General features: G+C 40.2%; 1 protein-coding gene and 1 pseudogene across 3 annotated transcripts in view; both read right to left on the bottom strand.

Annotated features, from left to right (window-relative positions):
* Positions 1 to 12,171, bottom strand: part of GLG1 (golgi glycoprotein 1) — a 142,486-nt gene that overhangs the window by 70,720 nt on the left and 59,595 nt on the right. The window lies entirely within an intron of this gene.
* Positions 9,853 to 10,509, bottom strand: LOC308605958 (STING ER exit protein-like; annotated as a pseudogene). Its single transcript has one exon. The product of its transcript is annotated as an STING ER exit protein-like (transcript).

The following is a 12,171-nucleotide window of genomic DNA, read 5'->3' as shown; positions in this document are numbered from 1 at the left end:
TGTAATGAGAAGGCCGCGCACTGCAACGAAGAGTAGCCCCTGCTCATTACAACTAGAGAAAGCCCACGTGCAGCAACGAAGACCCAACGCAGCCAATAATAAATAAATAAGATAAATTTATTTAAAAAATTAAATACAAAGAAAAAATATTAAAAGCAGCAAGGGAAAAGCAACAAATAACATACAAGGGAATCCCCATAAGGTTAACAGCTGATATTTAAGCAGAAACTCTGCAAGCCAGAAGGGAGTGGCAGGACGTATTTAAAGTGATGAAAGGGAAAAAGCTACAACCAAGATTACTCTACCCAGCAAGAATCTCATTCAGATTTGATGGAGAAATTAAAACCTTTACAGATAAGCAAAAGTTAAGAGAATTCAACACCACCAAACCAGCTTTACAACAAATTCTAAAGGAACTTCTCTAGGCAGGAAACACAAGAGAAGGAAAAGACCTACAATAACAAACCCAAAACAATTAAGAAAATGGTAATAGGAACATACATATCAATAATTACCTTAAATGTAAATAGATTAAATGCTCCAACCAAAAGACATAGACTGGCTGAATGGATACAAAAACAAGACCCATACATATGCTGTCTACAAGACACCACTTCAGACCTAGGGACGCATACAGACTGAAAGTGAGAGGATGGAAAAAGATTCCACACAAATGGAAATCAAAAGAAAGCTGGAGTAGCAATTCTCGTATCTGACAAAATAGACTTTAAAATAAAGACTATTACAAGAGACAAAGAAGGACACTACATAATGATCAAGGGATCAATCCAACAAGAAGATATAACAATTGTAAATATTTATGCACCCAACAAAGGAGCACCTCAACACATAAGGCAAATGCTAATAACAGCCATAAAAGGGGAAATGGACAGTGGCAAAATAATAGTAGGGGACTTTAAGTGGGGACACCCCACTTTCACCAATGGACAGATCATCCAGAATGAAAATAAATAAGGAAACACAGCTTAAAAGACACATTAAACAAGATGGACTTAATTGATATTTATAGCACATTCCGTCCAAAAACAACAGAATACACTTTCTTCTCAAGTGCTCATGGAACATTCTCCATGATAGACCATATCTTGGGTCACAAATCAAGCCTTGGTAAATTTAAGAAAATTGAAATCGTATCAAGTATCTCTTCTGACCACAATGCTATGAGATTAGATATCAAATACAGGAAAAAACTGTAAAAAATACAAACACATGGAGGCTAAAGAATACACTACTTAATAACCAAGAGATCACTGAAGAAATCAAAGAGGAAATCAAAAAATACCTAGAAACAAATAACAATGAAAGCACGACGACCCAAAACCTATGGGATGCAGCAAAAGCAGTTCTAAGAGGGACATTTATAGCAATACAATCCTACCTCAAGAAACAAGAAGAGCCTCAAATAAACAACCTAACCTTACACCTAAAGCAATTAGAGAAAGAACAACAACAACAACAACAACAACAAAAACCAAAGTTAGCAGAAGGAAAGAAATCATAAAGATCAGATCAGAAATAAAAGGAGGGCCTCCCTGGTGGCGCAGTGGTTGAGAGTCCGCCTGCCGATGCAGGGGACACGGGTTCGTGCCCCGGTCTGGGAGGATCCCATATGCCGCGGAGCGGCTGGGCCCGTGAGCCATGGCCGCTGGGCCTGCGCATCCGGAGCCTGTGCTCCGCAACGGGAGAGGCCACAACAGTGAGAGGCCCGCATACCGCAAAAAGAAAAAAAAAAAAAAAGAAATAAAAGGAAACAACAGCAAAGATCAATGAAACTAAAACCTGGTTCTTTGAGAAGATAAACAAAATTGATAAACCATTAGCCAGACTCATCAAGAAAAAAAGGAAGACTCAAATCAACAGAATTAGAAATGAAAAAGGAGAAGTAACAACTGACACTGCAGAAATACAAAGGATCCTGAGAGGTTACTACAAGCAACTATATGCCAATAAAATGGACAACCTGGAAGAAATGGACAAATTCATAGAAAAGCACAACCTTCCGACACTGAAACAGGAAGAAATAGAAAATATAAATAGACCAATCACAAGGACCGAAATTGAAACTGTGATTAAAAATCTTCCAACAAACAAAAGCCCAGGACCAGATGGCTTCACAGGCAAATTCTATCAAACATTTAGAGAAGAGCTAACACTTATCCTTCTCAAACTCTTCCAAACTATAGCAGAGGGAGGAACACTCCCAAACTCATTCTATGAGGCCACCATCACCCTGATACCACAACCAAAGATATCACAAAAAAAGAAAACTACAGGCCAATATCTCTGATGAACATAGATGCAAAAATCCTCAACAAAATACTAGCAAACAGAATCCAACAGCACATTAAAAGGATCATACAGGGACTTCCCTGGTGGCTCAATGGTTAGGAATCTGCCTGCCAATGCAGGGGACACAGGTTCAATCCCTGGCTCGGGAGGATCCCACATGCCATGGAGCAACTGGCCCATGTGCCACAACACCTGGGCTTGTGCTCTGAAGCCCACGAGCCACAAGTGCTGAGCCCATGTGCCACGGCTGCTGAGGCCCGCACACCTGGAGCTCATGCTCTGCAACAGGAAAAGCCACTGTAGTGAGAGGCACGTGCACTGCAACAAAGAGTAGCCCCCACTTGCAGCAACTAGAGAGAGCCTGTGCACAGCAACAAAGACCCGACGCAGACAAAAATAAATAAATATAAAAAAATAAATTTAAAACTTAAAAAAAAAAGATCATACACCATGATCAAGTGGGGTTTATCCCAGGAATGCAAGGATTCTTCAATATACGCAAATCAATCAATGTGATACACCATATTAGCAAACTGAAGGAGAAAAACCACATGATCATCTCAATAGATGCAGAAAAAGCTTTTGACAAAATTCAACGCCCATTTATGACAAAAACCCTCCAGAAAGTAGGCATAGAGGGAACCTACCTCAACATAATAAACGCCATATATGACAAACCCACAGCCAACATCGTTCTCAATGGTGAAAAACTGAAATCATTTCCACTAAGATCAGGAACAAGACAAGGTTGCCTACTCTCACCACTATTATTCAACATAGTTTTGGAAGTTTTAGCCACAGCAATCAGAGAAGAAAAAGAAATAAAAGGAATCCAAATCAGAAAAGAAGAAGTAAAGCTGTCACTGTTTGCAGATGACATGATACTATACATAGAGAATCCTAAAGACTCTATCAAAAACTTCTAGAGCTAATTAATGAATTTAGTAAAGTAGCAGCATACAAAATTAATGCACAGAAATCGCTTGCATTCCTATACACTAATGATGAAAAATCTGAAAGAGAAATTAAGGAAACACTCCTATTTACCATTAAAACAAAAAGAATAAAATACCTAGGAATAAACCTACCTAAGGAGACAAAAGACCTGTATGAAAAAAACTATAAGACACTGATGAAAGAAATTAAAGATGATACAAACAGATGGAGAGATATACCATGTTCTTGGACTGGAAGAATCAACATTTTGAAAATGACTATACTGCCCAAAGCAATCTACAGATTCAATGCAATCCCTATCAAACCACCAATGGCATTTTTCACAGAACTAGAACAAAAAATTGCACAATTTGTATGGAAACACAAAAGACCCTGAAGAGCCAAAGCAATCTTGAGAAAGAAAAACAGAGCTGGAGGAAGCAGGCTCTCTGACTTCAGACTATACTACAAAGCTACAGTAATCAAGACAATATGGTACTGGCACAAAAACAGAAATATAGATCAATGGAACAGGACAGAAAGCCCAGAGATAAACCCACGCACATATGGTCACCTTATCTTTGATAGAGAAGGCAAGAGTATACAATGGAGAAAAGACAGCCTCTTCAATAAGTGGTGCTGGGAAAACTGGACAGCTACATGTAAAAGAATGAAATTAGAACACTTCCTAACACCACACACAAAAAGAAACTCAAAACAGATTAAAGACCTAAATGTAAGGCCAGACACTATAAAACTCTTAGAAGAAAACATAGGCAGAACACTCTATGACATAAATCACAGCAAGGTCCTTTTTGACCCACCTCCTAGAGAAATGGAAATAAAAACAAACAAACAAAAAAACAAATGGGACCTAATGAAACTTAAAAGCTTTTGCAAAGCAAAGGAAACCATAAAAGAGATGAAAAGACAACCCTCAGAATGGGAGAAAATATTTGCAAATGAAGCAACTGACAAAGGATTAATCTCCAAAATATACAAGCAGCTCATGCAGCTCAATATCAAAAAAACAAACAACCCAATCCAAAAATGGGCAGAAGACCTAAACAGACATTTCTCCAAAGAAGACATACAGATAGATGGCCAACAAACACAAAAAGATGCTCAATATCACTAATTATTACAGAAATGCAAATCAAAAGTACAATGAGGTATCACCTCACACCAGTCAGAATGGCCATCATCAAAAAACCTACAAACAATAAATGCTGGAGAGGGTGTGGAGAAAAGGGAACCCTCTTGCACTGTTGGTGGGAATGTAAATTGATACAGCCACTATGGAAAACAGTATGGAGGTTCCTTAAAAAACTAAAAACTACAACTACCATATGACCCAGCAATCCCTCTACTGGGCATATACCCTGAGAAAACGATAATTCAAAAAGAGTCATGTACCACAATGTTCATTGCAGCACTATTTACAATAGTCAGGACGTGGAAGCAACCTAAGTGTCCACTGACAGATGAATGGATAAATAAGATGTGGCACATATATACAATGGACTATTACTCAGCCATAAAAAGAAACAAAATTGAGTTATTCGTAGTGAGGTGGATGAACCTAGAGTCTGTCCTACAGAGTGAAGTAAGTCAGAAAGAGAAAAACAAATACTGTTGCTAACACATATTTATGGAATCTCAAAAAAAAAAAATTTGTTCTGACGAACCTAGGGACAGGACAGGAACAAAGACACAGACATAGAGAATGGACTTGAGGACACAGGGAGGGGGAAGGGTAAGCTGGGACAAGTGAGAGAGTAGCAATGACATATATACACTACCAAATGTAAAATAGATAGCTAGTGGGAAGCAGCTGCATCACACAGGGAGATCAGCTCAGTGCTTTGTGACCACCTAGAGGGGTGGGATAGGGAGGGTGGGAGGGAGACGCAAGAGGGAGGGGATATGGGATATATGCATACATATAGCTGATTGTTACACAGCAGAAACTAACACACACTGTAAAGCAATTATACTCCAATATAGATGTTAAAAACAAACAAACAAACAAAGCAACCAACCCCCCAAAAACCAAAGAAAGGTAGACAGGATGAATAAACAGAACTAGTGCTCTAGACTGATTTGTTTAATGAATTCAGATGGCCGCAGCTTGGGTAAGAAACTGGTAATTAGATCAACTAGGGATCTGGATTAGCTCTTCGAATAACCACAACAGGTTATAAAAAAAACTTTGCTTGGTTCATTTGGCTTTTCTAAATCAATGACTTAAATGTTTGGGGTATATTGTACTTTAATCTCCTAATTGGGTAAGTTAAGCTGAAACAGTTGATTTTAAGGCTTAATACCCCTAGCCCTCCCTCTAAGTTCTGTAAACTCAGTATGGGCTTTAAGGGATAGAACTGTGGAGAAAGAATAATAGATTAGCAGAAGTATTTAGCTATAGAAGCTCTGTGATTTTATTTATTTATTTTTAATATTTATTTATTTTCTCCTTTATTTTTTTTTTGGCTGTGTCAGGTCTTAGTTGCGGCACATGGGCTTCTCCCTAGTTTTGGCTTGAGGGTTTTCTCTCTCTAGTTGTGGTGCGCAGGCTCCAGGGTGCATGGGATCTGTAGTTTGAGGCACTTGGGCTGTCTAGTTGCGGCACACAGGCTTAGCTGCCCCATGGTATGTGGGATTTTAGTTCCCTGACCAGGGATTGAACCCACATCACCTGCATTGGAAGGTGGATTCTTTACCACTGGACCACCAGGGAAGTCCCTAGAAGCTCTGTGATTTTAGATGTGTCACTTCTCTAGACCCCCAAGGACAGGCTTTGGACTATAACAGGGATTTCACCACCTAGGATCCATGACAGACTTAGGAGTGAGATTGTCCTGAAACTGAATACAAACTTCTGTGTGCAAGTATATTTTCTTTAGAAGAGAATCCACAGCTGTCATCATAATCTCAAGAAGATCCATAAGTAAGTCAGAAATAGAGATATAGCATGATATTGCTTATATGCGGAATCTAAAAAAAAGACACAAAACAGAGATACAAAACAGATACAGACTCACAGACTTAGAGAACAAATTTATGGTTACCAGGGGGGATAGGGAGAGGGATAGTTAGGGAGTTTGGGATTGACATGTACACACTGCTATATTTAAAATGGGTAACCAGGGACTTCCCTGGTGGTGCAGTGGTTAAGAATCCGCCTGTCAATGCAGGGGACACAGGTTCGAGCCCTGGTCCAGGAAGATCCCACATGTCACAGAGCAACTAAGCCTGTGCGCCACAACTACTGAGCCTGTGCTCTAGAGCCCGCAAGCCACAACTACTGAAACCCGTGTGCTACAACTACCGAAGCCCGGACACCTAGAGCCCGTGCTCTGCAACAAGAGAAACCACCGCAATAAGAAGCCTGCACACCACAAGGAAGAGTAGCCCCCGGCTCACCGCAACTAGAGAAAGCCCGCCTGCAGCAACAAAGACCCATCCCAGCCATAAATAAATACGTAAATAAATAAGTAAAAATAAAAATTAAAAAATGGATAACTAACAAGGACCTCTTGTATAGCACAGGGAACTCTATGTAACAACATAAATGGGAAAAGACTTTGAAAAAGCATAGATACATGTATATGTATAACTGAATCACTTTGCTGTACACCTGAACATTGTTAATGTTAATGTTAATGAACATTGTTAATGTTAATAACATTGTTAATCAACTATACTCCAATATAAAATAAAAAGTTAAAAAAAAAAGAACACTGGACAGCCTTCAAGACAATACTATGGCAGTCTTCAGAATAATAATCAAAGCCAACAATGCACTGAAGTACAGTTGACCCTTGAACAACATGGGTTTGAACTGCATGGGTCCACTTATATTTGGATTTTTTAAAATAAATGCACACTATGGTTTAAAAAAAAAAAGAAACACGGGTCTAAGATGGTCAAGATTCTTTCCAGCTTTCTGAGTCTATAAAAGCTGAGATGTGGAACACAAAAATAGAGTATTTGTTGAATTCCACACCTTTTAATGCAGGTAATTTTTGCATTATGATTATGGTTTCCTACTACTTCATCTTAATCATTCTCTGCTGGTCAAAGTCACAACAAACAGGTTTCAGAATATACTGCTGAAAAGCCTGAGTCTCAATGTTCTCAATTAATTCAACCATCACATTCACTTAAGAGGATGATTTTTACAAAGAGTATAAGTCTGGAACTACGATTTCCCCAAAGGCGAACAGGCTGAGTTAATGAGTCTGGCAGGAGAAATTAAAGGATTCACAAAACTAACTTGGAAGTTGTCCCAGTTTCTGAAACAGAAATCTTGGGAATTAGACTGTGTCTAAAATACGAAACATTCTATAGTCACATCCATTGAAGTTGAACTACCCACCAGATCACACCTGATACTAAATTAAGTGGCAATAGACTCTGTTTATTAATCACTAAGAGAAAACAAACAAAACAAAACAAAACAAAAACATCAGTAGCATTGGTACTTTCACAGCCTTGCAAAAATCTGAAGGCTGGGCAACAGCCTGATGCCTCCTTCTGATTAGAAACATTCTGCTACAGTAGTAAGTAAATTCTTCTTCTGGGAGTTTATACATTAAGAACCCCGTAAACTTCCAATCATATGAGCAATTCATTTATTAACTTGGCCCAAACCACTTCACTCTTGCCCACCAAAAAAAGCACACTGAAAATAATATAGTTGGTAATGATTAGATAAACTCAGTTGTTTAGTCTGGGTAAACTTTCCCTCAGCAAGGGAAAGTAAACTGAATATTAACCCTCAGTCAGATTCATAACTAAGTTCCCTTAGCGCCTTATTCTGGCTTAGTCAGAATTAATTTTTAAATTTATTATTTATTTATTTATTTATTTTTGGCTGCATTGGGTCTTCATTGCTGCGTGTGGGCTTTCTCTAGTTGCGGCGAGCGGGGGCTACTCTTCATTCTGGTGCAGAGGCTTCTCATTGCGGTGGCTTCTCTTGTTGCGGAGCATGGGCTCTAGGTGCGCAGGCTTCAGTAGCTGTGGCTCGTGGGCTCTAGAGCATAGGCTCAGTAGTTGTGGCGCACAGGGGCTTAGTTGCTCTGCAGCATGTGGGATCTTCCCAGACCAGGCCTTGAACCCATGTCCCCTACATTGGCAGGAGGATTCTTAACCACTGCACCACCAGGGAAGTCCCCCAGAATTAATTTTTATTTGTACCCAGGATAGCTGCTAAGTATTGTTTTTCCAAAAGAACAGTGATAAACATAAGCTTCATGCCCTCCAACTGTGCTCTGATTCACTAAAGAGTTTTGCTTTTGTATGATTCTTTAACATTCATCCATCTTTTCAGAAAGGATTTACGTACAGGTTCAGTGCTAGATAAAAAGAAAAGGTATGAAACAGAGTTACAGATGCTGGCTCTCAAGTAAATTACTGTGGTAGAGGAGGTAAAACATGAGTCTATACCTAATGATCACACAAAGTTGAATGTGGAGTTGAAGGAGCTGATATCTTAAAGAACGAAAGAAGTACCACCACCCCTCATGAGTTAGGATGATAGAATGAGAGAGAGTCTAATGCAGGAGGGAACAATTGAGTTCAGCCTTAAAAGGAGGTTGTGATTTGGTGATGTAATACTGTGTCTAGGTTGAGGCAGATGAGAGGGGCTGTGAACAGTAGGTGTGGAGGAGTTTGAAAGGTATATTCTGTACAGAGGGCAGAGACCTGAGCGAGAAAGTGAGGAACTCTGTGGTGACCATTCTTAGGCTTACATATTTGGCATCTCCTAATACACGGTGAGATAACTACAAAATTTTAATAAAATCCCAACATTGGTCCAATAGTGGTTTGCCATTGTCCATATTAATATGTTATGGTAAACTCAGTGCAGAGAGTGGTGTTTCAATTTACTGTTATTTACCTCTGTGCTCCCCCAATGGGTGGTGGGGTTAACAACAGGTAAATAATGCATAATTACTTTTTTTTTTTTTTTTTTAAATTTTATTTATTTATTTATTTATTTATGGCTGTGTTGGCTCTTCGTTTCTGTGCCAGGGCTTTCTGTAGTTGCGGCAAGCGGGGGCCCCTCCTCATCGTGGTGCGCGGGCCTCTCACTATCGCGGCCTCTCTTGTTGCGGAGCACAGGCTCCAGACGCGCAGGCTCAGTAATTGTGGCTCACGGGGCTAGTTGCTCCGCGGCATGTGGGATCTTCCCAGACCAAGGCTCGAACCTGTGTCCCCTGCATTGGCAGGCAGATTCTCAACCACTGCGCCACCAGGGAAGCCCCATAATTACTTTTTAATAATCTTTAAATATTTATTAACTTTGAAGAAGGAATAAGAACAGCTACTTTAGAAACTGGAGAGACACTCAAGCACTGATCTATTCATAGAGTTTTTACACAGCTCAAGAAGTGTACATCATAGGGGCAAAAAATAGTACAGAAGACCTATATATTATATACAGAAAGATTCAGAAAAATCCATTTCTAGAAAGCAGATCATATGGACTCACAGACCTCAATGAATCTAGGAGAATCAAAGGGAAGCAACATAAAGCCTTCTGCTGGGGCATCAAGGTAGGAACCAGTCCATGTATTCTAAGAAAAGCTTTTTCCTCTTGATCTAAATGTTTGCTTCCAGCTGGGTTCAGAGAAAGGTCCTGATCATTTGAACTGGTTGTTAGTCAAAGTCCCTTTCATGTTTGCTTTCTTGGCTTCTAGTTCAGCTAGCTCTTGCAACTGCCTGTTGCTCAGGACTTTGCGTTCCAACTGTTTTTCAATCACTTTGGCATTCTGTGCACACAAGTCAGCAACTTCCCTAGCCTCAATCTTCTCTTCCTCTTCATCATTAGCAGACACAGTGACAGAGCTGAACGTGCCCATGTCTTTAGTCCATTTGGTCATTATCACCTTCTTAGGAGGCTCTTGTTTCTGGGTGTATGTATTTCATTTTCCCAAAACCCTGGCCAAACTGGACTACTGCTCCATCCACAATGGAGGTCATGGGAGCATTCTTCAGCGGGGACTGGCCGAAGAGTGGCAGTCTACCCTTCGTACACTTCTTCCTGTGCTGTCCTTCCACACCTTCAGGCCTCCAAAGATACACAGTATCTTCAACTTGTGTTACAAAATTTGTGACTGTGTTTGGCAGCATCAATTACATAGACCAATCCTGGCGACTCTTGGGTAATTTCTCTGACAGCCCAGTACCAGGACCATCTGGCAACACGAAGAGTAACAGACATCAAGGGGCTTCTCACTATCATCATATTCCTCCCCAGGTCGGAGGTGTTGGAGCAGACTACTGACCAGGGCACTACTTTAGGTGTAGTTCAGAGAAACAGCCCAAAAACTCAACACCAAGAATGTTACTCAACGTTACTGCTATAGGAACATGATACAATTTAAAGGGATAAAAGATAAATAGGCAAGACCCCCCCCACACAAATTAGGGCCCATTTAACCCTGGTTCTTGGACAGTCAGGGGACTATGATGACGTTAAGACTTACTTGTCTTGTACCTTTAAAATGAAAAATATCCTCAATGGCCTTTAATTACAATTATATATATATATATCCATATCTGTATCTATATTATAGTGGGAATTAGCAAACGGTTCTGCTCTGGTTCAGGTAACACAGTTACTCATAGATAAAAAATACTGGCAAGACTTGCAGCTTTGTCAAGTACTAATTCATTCATCTTCAATGAGGCTTTAGCTCTATTTTAAAAATATGAAAGCACAATAACCTGGCTAATTACTGGACTCAACAGCTCACACACCAAGACTGAGCAACTCTTGACTCATTGACAGAATGATCCATATATCCATGAAGATGCTATGCCCCAAAATTCACTTTGAGAAGTCAAATTACATCTTATTTTTGCCTAAGAAAACTCTAAAACTACTTCAAATGACCAAATGGAAACACTCAGAATTAATAAAATTTATCATCTTCTGTGCCCAGAGCAGGGAATGACAAATAAGGATATAGTAATCTAGTTACTGAACAAAAACTGCATCATTACATTATGGCCCAAAGGATACACATTGGATTATCATTTTACAAATCTCAAAGTTTATTAAAAATGCAAATTACAGGGCTTCCCTGGTGGCGCAGTGGTTGAGAGTCCACCTGCCGATGCAGGGGACACGGGTTCGTGCCCCGGTCCAGGAAGATCCCACATGCCGCGGAGCAGCTGGGCCCGTGAGCCATGGCCGCTGAGCCTGCGCGTCCGGAGCCTGTGCTCCGCAACGGGAGAGGCCACAACAGTGAGAGGCCCGCACACCGCAAAAAAAAAAAAAAAAAAAAAAAAAAGTACATTACAAAACCAAGTAATTTTCTGTACTATAAGAAATGTTGTGAAGTTTTTCCCCATCCCCCCCCATTTTTCTATTATGAATCAGAAATAAAGGTAGCTATAAACTGTAGGAGACAGGTCATCCTCAAAAGAATGTTTAGAGAGATTTCTTTCACATACAGAGCTCAGTCAACCTTTTCATCCACCTTCCATTTGGGACTGGCTAATACTGCAGACATGCAGGGAGGGTTCTGTGATGACAAGTGCTGTAAAACCCAGTTATGGCCTCGCAGGGACTCTGCCTCACTTCACCATCGTGAATGAATGAGCTTTTCTGGAACTAAATCATCCTCATGAGAGCCTACTATCGGCAAGGAGAAAAAAGTCACCTCCTACCAACTCTTCTTTTTCTCCCTAGGAGACAACTTAGAAATTCAGAATCCAATTTAGTCCTAATGTGGGGGGACGGGGAAGAAAAAAGAGTCAGGCATTCTATCAAATGCTTGGCCAGATTCCCCTTTAAGCTTCAAGGGAAAGAACCTTGGACAGGTCTATCAATGTGGCTTCCAGCCATGACAGGCACACAGATGTAAAGAGATAAAAGACCTTGTTTTTCATTGCCCAGTTTCCTGGATAAAG

This window comes from Mesoplodon bidens (genome assembly GCF_964165515.1).
Source record: "Mesoplodon bidens genome assembly, chromosome: 18".
In the NCBI taxonomy this organism is placed as follows: Eukaryota; Metazoa; Chordata; class Mammalia; order Artiodactyla; family Ziphiidae; genus Mesoplodon; species Mesoplodon bidens.
This window is presented reverse-complemented; position numbering and strand designations above follow the sequence as displayed.